Consider the following 14,582-nt stretch of genomic DNA (forward strand, 5'->3'; position numbering starts at 1 on the left):
TACGTAACACACGTTAAAATCTTTTATTTTTTCTGGTATTTTATTTGTTTTGTTCTATACTCAAATAAAATACATGATTTACATATTCACTTATGAATACATTCTTCAATACGCATGATCGTAAATTTGTATTGTCAGGTTATTTATTTTAAAAATTCGTACCTACTTTATTTTCCTGGCAAGTATTACTTCCTCTTGGGTACCGAAGTTTATTATGTCATTAATAAAACATTACACTATTTAGATAAATTTACTACAGCAGAAAGTATTTATACAATCATTAAATTCTCCATTTTATTTTTCTTAATCGCCTGAAAATTGTCTCACCTACTCAATTATTAACACAAATTATCTAAAGTTAGCAGTCACTCAGATTTACACAACTCATTTCGGGAATAAAAGCTATCTACTGCGATAACGGAGATTGATACAGTCGTCACATATATGATACCTCATATCTTATGTAATCAAGTGATGTGATAATGTATGTTAGTAGCTATACAATTTATATGAGTAACTCGAGAGTCACTGAATAAACTGTACTGAGCTTTACAAATTATAGAAATACTAACTTGTCCCGCCAAATTTTATACAGCATGTCCACAAAAGAATGTCCCAGTTTAATTGTATGTTATAAGTGTTTATTTTATACTATTTATAACAAATCATTGGTAAACTAATTAAATGTAAACTAACCTTTTATTAAATGTTCAATATGGGCACATTTAGTTATTCGGCACACATCCAATCTACACTATAAAGTACGGAGTAATGTAAGTAATAATAGCCTTTTCACTTCTGTGTCTCAACTCTGGCAAAATCATTAGGTAGCGGTGGAACGTAAACACGATCTCTTACAAAGCCCCAAAGGAAAACAATCGCATGGCGTTATGTCAGGTGAACGTGGAGGCCAGCGGAAAAGAGCTCTGTCGTTTCGACCAATGGTTAGGGACTTGCATGTTCAATCACTATCGTATAAAGAAATTCAAATAGGGAGAGCTGAAAAAACAGATTCACTCTTAGTAAATTGCAGAACACAGAACGCTTTACGCTCAGGAGTCGCCAAGCGAGAAAACAGAAGCATGCGCTTATCTAAAACTGTTTCAGTTACTCTATAATTGTGACCTTGAACCAAAACTCCCCAATGCTTACAACTGATACTATAAAGATTTTTAACTGGGACAATATTTTATGGCTGTACATTATTTTTAGTTTAAGTGCTCATAAACAAAGTTTAGAACACTAACATGCAAGAAAACATATTAAGGATACTAACCAGCAAGTAAGATTAGTTTTAAAACAGAAAATATGAAAAATATTCATTTGTAGACAAATCATAAATAAAAGTGTTATTTTTTAACATTCAAACAGAAAATGCGAGGTCATCCATAGTAACGATGTTATAATGCTATGGAATGTATTTCAAATGAATTTCAGCAAAGATACATCGTTTATTTAACTGTGATACTCACTGACTGACCTTTCGACAAGTACTCGCTGCTCATCGATGTTAACACCATAGTACAGAAAAATGTACCCAAATCTACCAAATAAACAACAACAAAATTTATACATTCATGAAATATTAGCAATATCTTAAGTCGTGGTAGTAAGAATCAATATCTGCAGGGTCCACCGTTTGGTTGGTTTGAAAAGGAAGGGGAGTAGTGCAAATTAAATTTCATATTTCTCAAGGTGGAGTATTGTAGAGTCTCACCCACGAAAGTGTATATTTAAACCCTACAAGTGAGAAGTAGCTGTGTAAGTAAACTATATGTCTCCGATTAGGTTAGTTAGTAGGGGAAATTACGTTGTCGTCATAAGACATTAGTGTTAGAATTGTAGTATATGTGGACAAGAAAGATGGCTGCCGACGAGCATAAGAATTTAATGGCATTCCTGGCTGAAATGAAGGAAGAAATGAAGAATGAACTGAACAATAATCATGAGAAAATGGAGAATAGGCTGGACGAGATGAAGAGTAGCCAGGAAGAAATGAAGAATGAAATGAAGAGTGGCCAGGAATAAATGAATAGTAAAATTGATAACTGCCAAGAGGAGATGAAAAATGCTACGAAGACAAAGATAGAGAACGTCAAGAAAAACCAAGAAGAAATGAAAAAGAAGATCGATGAAACCAGCAACCAGTTGGAAGGCAAAGTACAGTGTTTGGATCAACATGTAGCAGAACATGAAGAACTAGTAGCGAAACAGCTGGCCCAACTCGAGCACACCACATAACAGCAAATGGCGCAACAGTTAGCTCAAATCTAGCAGGCCACTGAACAGTGAGTATCAGTGGTAACCGAAGAGTAGCGTCGGATGCTCAAGGAAGCTACATCTGCTACGAAACGGAGCAGTTATTCTGGAGATGTGAAGGGGGAAGGCGCAACTGGTCTCCCAAAATTCAAGCCACCCACCTTTGATGGCCAATCGTCATGGGCTGTCTACAGGCGACAGTTTGAGGCAGCTGCTGAAGTAAATGGGTGGAACTATGGAGTCAGCTAGTGTCAAAAATGAATTTTTTTAATTTATTTAACAGTTTCTGCTACTCTAGCCTATCTCTCACAGTATTAAGAGTTGTATTAAGAAGCTTGTGTGTGAAAGTCAAGTTAAGGTGTTTCAAAAGTATGTTAAATACTAATATTGTGAATAGACCTTAGAATAAAGTGTAATCAAATCCAAATGTACTGTTTATATTTATGTGCAGTGCTTGTGACGACGGTGACAATACACTTTGACATGCACCAAAATACATTTAATAGAAAATTTAACTTAAAGCTAACTTATACTAAACTACAGATGGAATTTGATATGACTGTCAACTTCAAACATCTAACAATTATTTTCACTTGAGTGAATTATTTTTAATATCAAATGTTAATTATGGAAAGTTATTTATTTCTAACTTACTTCAGTACGGTAGAGCTTGGACCACTGGGTACATTTCTTGCAGTACTAGTCAACAAAAAATAGTAATACGTTATTACAATACCAAATTCCATCCAAACCAAATTATACTATCTTGATCGGGATCGCGATTTCGGAATTTGATTTTTAAAATCTAAGGATCAACAAGTTAATAGGTTTTCTTTACAGGGAATATTCAATATAGTATTAATAGTCTAGATCGGTGAAAATATGTTCGTTTTCCTTAAATTGTAATTCATTCGGGAGAATGCGAGTCTTCGGTTGATGGGGAAGGGACCACACCTTGCTGCAGGATACCCACGAGACATGTAGGTTCTCGGAGACTCCTTGGTTCGACTCGTCAAGGACTGCGATAGTTGGGTTGCTCCTCCGTCCTCTAGCGTGCAGCAGGAATATACACGCCGTAACGACTCCATCCTATGGGCTGCGACTGGGCTGGATTGTGAGACGTTCATCCTTCCCGGGCTCGAACTGTGACTTTTCATTTTCAACAGGATTCTTCTTTCTTCTTATTTACAAACGATATTCAATCTTCGTAGTTTTCAAAGCATATCAAAGTCATTTGGCGCTCTCTTGAATACGTATTTATGACGACTTCTCTTCTTAAAGAATTATTTAAAATCTTGATATCTGAGTAGAATCTTCGTAGATTAAAATTATTATTTTCTTCTAAACTCAGCTAATATTTGCATTAATGACCATTTCCAATCTTCTATAAAATATTCAATTATAAATCAATTTCAGAATCGTTGCGTTTTAGCTGTTGTCTTCCTCAAGTCTTAATTCGTTCTAAAAGAATATTTTAACGGCACTAGTAAACGATTTTCTTTAGTTTTGTTGTTAAAACAAAAGGTAGTAAAATAACTGGCCATTTCTGACGTGTTCATCTTTAAATTAATAGTTAATTCAAAAAAATACTGCTATGCTAGCTTTGACAATATTTAAAATTAAAATAATAGAGTAATACATCGACAAACGATAACGAAAGAAATTTACAGTCTGGGTTAATCATAGAGTACAAATAAACATACGGAATAAAATATAATTAAATTAAATAGATATTAAAGGAAATTAAATATTTACTTTCTATAAAGTGTAAATATTGCCTTTATAGAACGATGAAGAAAAGGCTACGGTACTCGTCTTGGCCCTGCGAGGATCTCCACTAGAGCTGCTGCAGACCATGCCAGTTACAGACTAGAAATACTAGAGAGTATTGGTAAAGACCCTCGAGCTGAGGTATGGCGACCGACACATGGGCTAGGTGTATAGAACAGCCCTGAAGACATGTCAGCGATCTTCTGAAACACTCCAAGAATTCGAAGTCGACATTGAGCGACTCGTCCACCTCGCCTACCAAGAAGCACCAACGGAGTTCCGCCAGCAGCTAGCCACCAGTGGTTTTATAGACGGGCTAAGAGATGTGGAGCTTCAGCAAACTCTTAGGTTGGCCCGCCACAAAAACATTCGCGATGATCTTGTTCACGCCCTGGAAATCGAAGGTGCCTGCATTGCCACAAGTTTAAACATATTTATTCTTAGAAAGCAAACTACTGTAAACTAACTAATTTAACATTGTTACATGCGTTTTTACATATAAGGCATGTTATTAAAGGCTTGGTTTGTTGAAAATTACAATTAATAGTTAACTAACATAACTAATTCAGAGTTGGTGTTTTTATAAACAATAATCGCAAACAAATTTTCCTCCTTCAAAGTTCGAGCAGTCCTCATGCCACCATATGTGGCATTTGCAACACTCGATCCAATCTTCTGATGGAGGGTCGACATAAATCTCATCACACGCAAGACACTGCACTTCGGATATTTGAGCTGAAGTCATGCCTGGCGAAAGTTGGAGCTTCTTGGATTTTTCTCGAGAATCGAACTTCAGTTTCTTAGTAACAGTTCTTTTTTTGCATCTCAAGACTCATGTCTTTATTGCTTCAAACGTTCTTGTTCTATCCTCTGAGCTTTGCTCTGAACCAGCATCGCTTTCATAGGTGAGCTTGTGATGACACTTGCACATTGCTTATGACTTATCCTTTTTCTCACATATGATCTTTCTTTAGGCAATGGTTTGAAATCGAAAACACTTCGGCACAGTTTTGGCTCAACAGGAGTAGCATTTCTTATAGGCCCTATCTTAATGAGAGTAGCATTTCTTGAAAGTCCTGGCTCAACGGGAGTAGAATTTCTTGAAGGTCCTGGCTCAATGGAAGCTGCGGGAGAAGTATTTATTGAAGGTCCTGGCTCAATCGGAGAAATATTTCTTGAAGATCCTGGTTTAATGGAAATGTCATTTCTTGAAGGTCCTGGCTCAATGGGAGTAGCATTTCTTAATGGTCCTGGCTCAATGGAATTAGCATTTCTTGAAGGTCCTGGTTCTTCAGTTTTCTCTGCCTGATGTTCATTAACTGCTTTTTCCATAGCAAGATCATGATCGGTGGGGTTCGCTGCAGCTAAATCATGCTCGGCAAACACAAGGGGATCATAAGGTTCGATTCCACATTCTCGGAACCCATTGACTGCATTACCGACTGTAGCTGCTTTTAAATAAGCAGTGCTTAGTAGCTCACCAATTTTTTTGTCAGTTATGGCTTGCCCTGGATTAGTGACCATTAAGTTGTCACAAGCTTGACTGTAATAGGTTTTTAATGGCCCAAAAAAAGGAAACATCCAGCATTTGAAGACGATGGGTAGTTTGGGGTGTAAATCTGACCATAACGATGTGCTTTCCCCGCAAAAGTTTATAGCCTCCAGTGTTACGTGTGTTTTATGGTTGTCAACAAGCAACAGCACGTGAAATTCACTGGTTGGTTTCACATGTAGTTCGAAATGTTTCAAAAACAACACAAATATTTCTCCATTGCTCCAACCATTATCACTGCAATGTCCAACGGTTCCCGGAGGGGCTCTTTCCACAAGTTCAGGTCGCATCCGTTTTCTTGCGAAAACCAAAAAAGGGGGCAGGTAATATCCGCAAGCATTAATGCAACAAATAATAGTAACATTTCTTCCTCTCTCTGCCGAAACGATCTTGGAAACACTCTTACTTCCTGTGGGTGAAATAACCTTTGGTAGCCTATTAGATACAGTGGAAAGTGCAGATTCATCTGCATTATAAATGGCAGAAGCTGGAAATCTATGTTTTTCCCGCACTTATTTCAAAATTAAGAAAAACTTGTCAACATTTGGTTTGTTAAAGCCCATTGCTCTGGCAATGGATGTTTCCTCTGGTCTCCGAAAACTGAACTAACATTTTTTCATAAAACTAGCCAACCAATCCTCACCTGCCATCCTGGTCTCCACATTGAACGGATGCGAAATTCCACTATATCCTGCAAAGTAAAACACAAGTTTTCTACATTGCTGCTTTGTCATCCCAAAAAACATGTTATCCATTGCTGTCGAGTAGTTCCTTAAATATTCTAGCTGCTCTTCAGTGAAAACTTCTCTAAATCTTCCACCATGAATAGGCATTTCCTAGGAAGAAAATACAATTAGGTAGGCTAAATACTTTTTAATTTGAATTTTTGTTTAATGAAAGCCTGTAGGGCATGAACAATTAAAAAACAACTGTAAAAAAGCACTTGGGGCAAGATGACGAGTCGTCATCTTGCCCCAGTCAACTTGCCCCGATCAGCAATGTTATTAGTATTGGATTTTTTCGCTAGGAAATAATATAAAAGGTTAACAATATATAGTGGTTAAGAAAAGTATATTGTCTAAGGTAATAATGTGTGGCATTGAATAACCAAATATCTTACCTGTTTGTCCATGAGATATTACTTCGAAGTTCTTGAAAATTACAATACGTCAGACCAAATGTACGAACATCATCTAACAAACAACTAAATGGTGGCAGCGGCTTCACTGTACGATTATTTAGTGCCCACCAGTGTGGAGCGCTAGTAGTGTCTGTTAGGTGGTGCTATCTAATAACATGACGTGGAACTGTCATTCGTCGTTTTGCCCCGCTCGTAAACTTGCCCCGTCCTCCCCTACATCATATAGGAAAATTTGTAAATATTATGCTAGAAATTCGGGAAAAGGCCCAAAATTAATCAAATAATTTGTATATTTTAATAAAAAATGATAGGTTCGAAAAAATAAAACACGGCAATTACAAAACAGACACACAGTACATACAACAACACACATTACACACAAACAGCTCACTACAAATAGTCCACACAAACACACACAGAACACACAGGACAAACTGTTAACATAGAACAAACAGTACATACAAATGACACACTTACACTCAAATTGCACACAATACACACAGTACAAAGGGAGCACAGGCAGTATAAAAGCCAGCACAGACAGAACAGACAGTATAAAAGATAGCACAGGCAGCACAAAAGGCAGCACAGGTAGAATAAACTGCAGCACAGGCAGCACAAGCAGCACAAACGGCTACACACACAGCACTACCGGCAGCACAGGCAGCACAGTCATCACAAACAGCAGCAGTGGCAGCACAAAGAACGCTCAGGTACACTCCAGGCAAACTCAACGGATGCTCAGGAACACTCAAAGGACGCTCAGATACACTCAGAGCAAACTCAACTGACGTTCAGGAACACTCAAAGTACACTCAAAGGACGCTCAGGTACACTAAAAGTGCGCTCAACGGTTGCTCACAGGAACACTCAATTATGCTCAAAGGACGCTCAGGTACATTCCAAGCACACTCAATGGGCGCTCAGGAACACTCAAAGTACGCTGAAAGGACGTTCACGTTAACTCCAAGCACACTCAATGAGTGCTCAGGAACGCTCACAGTATGCTTAACAGATGCTCAGGTACTCTCCAAGCACACTCAACGGACGCTCAGGTACACTGCAAGCACACTTTACGGACGTTCAGAGAACACTCAAAGTATGCTCAGGAACACCCAAAGTGCACTCAACGATTGCTCAGGAACACTCAAAGTGCACTCAACGGATGCTCAGGAACACACAAAGTACACTCAAAGGACGCACAGATACACACAAAGTACACATAAAGGACACACAAAGGACACGCAGCTTTAAAATTTCCAATAGCTTGCATAGGTCTAACTGCCCAAGTACTCCAACTGCCCAAGTGCTCTAACTGCGACATAATTTGACTACCAAATTATGCAACTTCGAGACAGCGCCACGAAGATACGAAACTTCGAGGCTGATTTCCACGTAACGCTGTGACAACGAGATTTACGATCACGAAGTTACGCGACTATGAGATGTATAGGATCTCGCTGCTACCTAGCTACAAAATTTAGAAACTATATGGCCACGATACTTCGTCGTTGCAAGACTACGAGTCTGCAAGGCTCCGACTGGAGCCAGGTCTACAGGGACACAAGGCTACATGATTAGGTGGATACATGGCTACGAAATTTCTTGGCTACATGGTTACTTGGCTACCTAGCTACGTGATTATAAGACTTAGGATAGCGAAGCTAAGCGACTACGAGACTTCGGGTGGCTTCAAGAGTCGTTCCGAGAATTCTCCGAGTGTGAGTGGAGTTTGAGCCGAGGAATTTTCATTGCACAGTCGAGAACGGAGTAAAAACGAAGTAATACCCGAATGAAACCGAGTAAACCGAGTAAAAACGAAGGAATATTGGAGTGTACGCGCAGCTACACTCCGAGGGCCCTCGGAGTGCCCTCGGAGTGAAATATGGAAAAAAAATTCAATATGGCTGCGTTTTTAGAACCAATTGTTGTGGAATTTCTTGATTTAATTGATGAAGTATTTCTAGAAAATGAAGAAAGAAACGTTGTCAGGGACCCACGTCGGTATTTGAGGGATTTTAAAAATCCACTGGAGTGGTTTAGTGACGTGCAGTTCAAACGACGATATCGTTTTACCAAGGATGTTGTTAGGCATCACATTCTGCCTTTGCTAGTGTTTGAAGAACCACGGAGTCGTCGAGGATTACCGCTACCGCCTGTCCTGCAGCTGCTAAATGCCTTGCGATTTTACGCAACAGGCAGTTTCCAGGTAAGCAGTCAGAAATCAATACCTTTTGTTTACAGTAATACCATCTCTCACTCTTTGCCTAGGTTAGCCTATTGTGCACTTCAGTATGTGGTGTTTAATTTGTGGTTTGCATAGGCACATATCGGTGCAATGTGAAATACTATTTACGGATGATGACAGGCGGTAGCGAGTCCACAGTTTCCCGAATTAACAGACGTATCTCTGTCGGTTTAGCGCAACATACACGACATCTTATACGGTTTCCCACTGGCGATGAATTTCGATTGAACAAGCTACGATAACACTTTCCCGGTGTTACAGGAGTGACTGCACCCACATTAAAATCAAAAGCTCCGGCGGTGCTCGGGGAGAAGTATACAGGTACGTAGGTAAACATTGTTAAGGCATGTTGAAACATGTTCCGTGACAGACCTTAATATGAAATGTGAACTGTGAGATAAATTGTGATAATTTGTCTAGTTTGTATTTATTTCGATATTAAATACAAAATTCATTTCAGCACATAGTTCTTTCATGTAGGTAGCTTGATTGTAATGTATTTCAATTTGTCAAGAGCATTTTCTTGAATCTGGTAATTCTAAAAGCCACCCTTTATTCTGTAAAATTAAAATCCTTAAATTATTGTGTCAATTTCCTAACATTATTGTATTATCGAATTAAATATATACCTTAAGTAGCTTTGAGTATTTTATAGCTTTTACAATTTGTAAGGATGTGTGTATGATATTAAGAAAAAGGTCTGTTTTGCAAGGTTAGGTACATGTAAATAACCTGGAAATAGTGTTATGGGTTAGGTCACCAACATGGTAATTATTCCATATCACCTTACCAAGTTCATTCCTTGGCTCTGAATTCATCATGTGGTACATAATGTTGTTTTAAATTACTATGTCAAAAGATCCTTGACATTAAACCTAGAATTTTGCTATACAAACAAATTATGTCTCTGGTCTAGTGGAAATGCCTTTTTTGTGTGTGTTGATACATACATACATACATGTATACACACACACATATATATTAGATCATAATTAATTGTTACATGACAAGTGTTTTTTTTTGTCCATTACCTAGTGACACAGTAATTGAAAACAGCAAACTTCAATTATCTGGGGATCAATTTATACAGGATCCTGCCATCTGTATCAAAGGAAAAACTTGGATATGTGATACAGAACTTAAACCTCATACTATCCATTCTTTCTAATGTATAGCATTGATAACATAGCTAACCAACTGTTCACTTGTATTCATGATTTGTTGACATGGTCAATGTAACCAACTCATCTCACCATTTACACTAATATTTGTGTAGGTACAAAAGGTGTAATAGTATGTTCTGAAAGTATGATTTTAAGGAAATGTAAATGTGAGGAAATATTTAAAAACAAAGTGGAATTGTGTGTTTTTCCACTGAAAACAGACTGTTCTTCAGAATAACATCAAAATGGTAGACAGGTGTGACATTCGCTCCAATCTTCGCTCAGAGAAGCATAATGTGCCTTACCCAAATTATTTCAGTAGTGGGAGTGGCACTTTCTGGTATATGTTTAGACTTTATACACATATATAAATAGATGTCACAATTGTATGTACTACTAGTAACTAGAAAAACATGGTTAGTTTGAAACAATTTGTGTTTATAATATTCTTGAAATGTTCTCTAGCTTATTCCTTGAGTTCCTTTATTGCATTTAATTTACTTACAAAGTGAATAATATCAAAGAATTTGTAATTTGTTATTTTTCTATTCAAAACATAATTATTGATATTAGTGTGTTTCACAGAGGTCTACATTTTGCCCCTGTAATGTGTGCATCTAAATTATGCATCCGTCCTAGTTAAAATGCTTTCACTATGATCCAGTGTTAACTTTGTACAGTACACAACATTCAATCGATAAATTAAACGCAAAGAAATACGCAACTTGTGATGAAAATAAAAACTTTTGTCAAAAATATTAACATTCTTAAAAAAATTACATAATACAATAGTAAAAATTAATGTTTTTTGATAGATTTTATAATTGTCCAAATCAAATCAGGGAATGAATGAAAAAACTATAAAGAACACTTTGAGATTTTAAATAAATATTTTGAATAAATATTTTAGTGTTTGCTACTTGACTTTAATGTATGTAATGAAATAAACTGTCTGTTTTTTAAACATGTTTTTGGAATAGAAAAGGATAGCGCAAGTTGTTGCTGGGGCTTCCATGGAAATATTCGATATCGTGTGTCGCTGGCCTGGCAGCGCACATGATAGTCGAATATTTAACAGCAGTGGGCTGAAAGTCAAATTTGAAGATGGGCGTGTGCAGGGACTGCTGCTGGGAGACGGTGGTTACCCACAGTTGCAATACCTGTTCACGTACAGATGCAGAGCAGAGGTATGACATATTTCATAATAACATTAACAGCATTTTTAAAGCTGCTAGTGTGATTAAATTAAATAATGTGAAATACATATAATATATTGTTTGCAAATGTGTCATAACTGGAATAATCTCCATATAACTCTTAAAGCTCGCTACAAAATTTGTTGCTCCAACACTTCAGCTTTACTCATTTCTAAACTTCAAAGTAATTGTTTTGGCAAAGTGAAATATGGTGCAAATAGACTACAGCAAAGTTTTGTAGTGCAAACATCTATTATTGTAAAACCACCAAGCAAGGGAGAAACATTTTCTTCTACAGCCAGATAGTTATTGTTATTAACATATTTTCAATTATTGTTAAATAAATATTACATTTTGGAAATTAGATAAATAATCTATACATACAAATATATGTCTACACACACACATATACATATGGTATTGATACATTCTTTGAAAGTTATTTGCTTTAGGGAAGATTAAATTAAAACTTTTGTGACATTCACCATTGCTGGTATACACTGTGATATTAAGGTTGTCTCTATTGAATACAGTGTGAACCAGCATGTTCTACATGTGTATAATGTACATATTATGTGTAGTAATGATACACATTGAAGTAATCACACAGGTACAACATGGCTCATGCTCGGACGAGGAATCTGGTGGAAAGGATGTTCGGTGTTTGGAAGCAGCGCTTTCCCTGCTTGCAGCTTACTTTTACGAAACAAGCTGCAGACAACAGCAGCTATCATAGTTGCCTGTGCCATATGTCACAACATTGGTATCAGGCACATTGATTATGTGGAAGAAGCTGAGCTGCAGGTGAGAAGTGTTTTGTTATATATTATTCATTAATATTGGCGACACCTGGGTTTTCTTCCCTGTAACTTAGTGTATTATTTGCAAATGAATTGTATAGTACAAATACTTGTTCAGTTTGTGAATTGCAATGATGATTATTACATATTACTTCCTCTTTGAAAATACAAATGTTTTTGTACCTATACATGTGATATATAAACAGCTATAAAATAGGAACACTAAACCAGTATTTAAACAGGCAATGGCAATGAACATTGAAGCAAACTAGATATCTTGGCAGCCAAGGTCAACTGGCAAAATCCACCTGAAGAAATATGCACATGAGAGGCTCGACTGGTACTACATTACAGAAAGTGGCAAACCATAGCATTCCAGATGAAAGCTTTTTGCTGTATTTTTCTGATGGTGTCTTCTGTTGTTTATACACAACTTGCGTGTTTATATATGTGTGTGTGAGAGTGTGTGCGTGTTTGTAAAACAAACATATTTTATAATTGAAACAAAACTAAGGTAGAGACGATTTACACTACAGTAATGATAATCTACCTATAAACAATAATTGCCTGAATTCTAATATATAGATTGGTTTGTTACAGGCAACAATGATGTGCAAATCCCACCAGTTCCTCCCCGACCTGGGCGCGCATGGCCATCAGGAACGAGTTCATCATCCGGCATTTCAGTTAGCTGCTTTGAAATGATTTTTACACACATTGTTTCATGTGGGTTTTTGAAATCCGTGACCTTGATCGTACCGTTTAATAATAGTTTTGTTTGGCTGGAATTAATATTTTATGATTTTTGCACTCAGTGTTATGGCTACTAATGAATAATTCAATGATATCTTCATTTGTTGCTAAGCCATTCCATTGCAGTTTCTTTAATCCTTCACATACCTACAGGCTCTGGCATGTTGTTTCCAACTTGTAAACAAATATCAATTAAATGAAGAAATTTTACATGAACTTTCTAATAATGCAGCCTTCTACAAATGTCTGAGTAAAGAGGTACATTTGTTTATATTTTTCCTTTTCGATTCTTTTGTATTATAACTTGATAAAATAAGGTAAGTGCACCGAATATGGCCTGTTTCCCTAATATGGCCTATTTACAGAAAAAATACTTAGTTCAGAAAAATCCAGCAGGTAGCACCACTGTACAGCAGATAGTATCGAATGCTTCCAACTAACGGCAAGAGAAAGCGCCAAGGGCACAATGACTCGCTACAGGACGTTCTTATTGTGTTTTTAGAAGTTGGTTTACTAAGCCATCTTATTTACTAATGAAATGAAAAAATAAATTGTTTCTTACATGTAAGTCATACAATATTTAACTTTACTTTAAAATGTTAAGAATTTTATACTCTTTAAGATGGTATAATGAAATATGCTTTCATTTTACTAAAAACCTAACTTCAATGTGGTTATTTAATTAAATTAATTGTTAAAAGTATTATTGTGCAAACATATTAATGTTGTCTCAAGTTTCATTTTGTTCACTTACCAATGATATAGGATTGTACTGCAGGATCTTATTTCATTTTACTTTTGTTTATTCAAAATGGTTTATATCTTAAGAATGAAAAGTAATAAAAACAAATTATTTAAAAACATTTAGATATACAGGTGTGTTGAATATAGGTAGGAAACTGTGAATTCAACTATGTATTATGCAAAAACATTGGGGAATCAGTTGGTAAAAACTGGTTTCATTATTGAAATACACTCAATGTGTTGGGTAAGAAAGTTTCCAAATGTAACATTGAAAATTAGTTGATTGTTTTGCAGTTCCTGTTGCTGCCGCCAGTCGTGGCTCCACTCAAGTGCTCGGTGCTGCCCCTCAGTGGCAACGTGCAGTTGCTGTGTGTGCAGAGCAGTGTCATCATCCTCGGTGGGCATGACCAGGAACATTCATACATGCAGGAATTACATCATATTGAAGATAATTTATATTTTAATGATTTTGCATGTTATTTAGACAAACACATTTCAGGGAAATTGTGGGCAAACTTTGCCTAGGCTTATAGTAAGCACTCATGTGGTTTACCACTGAACTACCCTTGTTTGTTTAAAAGAATAACAATATTCTTCTACAATGTTTTTATTTTTGACAAGAAGGGTAAAGTTATGAAAATACAAAAGTACAGCTACAAATCTTTTAAATGAAATACCAAAAGCAAAGATTTTACATTTTAAAATTTTCCTTGTTACAGTTGTTTTAATTGTTTAATAATCATGCATTAATACATAACAAGATAATATCAAGAAATATTGTTATGAAACCTATTGAACTATAACATTTTAATATATATATATAATTGATTGTGTAGTGTACGTTATTTCTTGTGGCAAAAATTTTTAAGTTGTTAATTTTATTCCCGATAGTATTTCAATACTATTAACACAAATCACAACATAGTACACAATGTTAAAAGCCCTTCATAATTCTT

The 14,582-nt window shown here is 36.3% G+C and overlaps 1 long non-coding RNA gene across 3 annotated transcripts; it reads left to right on the plus strand.

The window, feature by feature from the left end:
- Window positions 1–3,897: 3,897 nt before the first annotated feature.
- LOC134533337 (uncharacterized) lies at window positions 3,898–14,324 on the plus strand. Of its 3 annotated transcripts, none has more exons than XR_010075310.1 (5): window positions 3,898–9,291; window positions 11,114–11,320; window positions 11,940–12,133; window positions 12,730–12,815; window positions 13,921–14,324. It is a non-coding gene; the product is annotated as an uncharacterized LOC134533337 (long non-coding RNA). The 3 variants fall into 3 exon arrangements; XR_010075311.1 differs by lacking the exon at window positions 13,921–14,324 and having other exon boundaries at window positions 3,898–5,135; window positions 5,178–9,291; window positions 12,730–13,435; XR_010075309.1 differs by lacking the exon at window positions 13,921–14,324 and having other exon boundaries at window positions 12,730–13,435.
- The last annotated feature ends 258 nt before the right edge of the window (window positions 14,325–14,582 follow it).

The sequence above is a fragment of the Bacillus rossius genome, chromosome 6, assembly GCF_032445375.1.
Source record: "Bacillus rossius redtenbacheri isolate Brsri chromosome 6, Brsri_v3, whole genome shotgun sequence".
In the NCBI taxonomy this organism is placed as follows: domain Eukaryota; kingdom Metazoa; phylum Arthropoda; class Insecta; order Phasmatodea; family Bacillidae; genus Bacillus; species Bacillus rossius.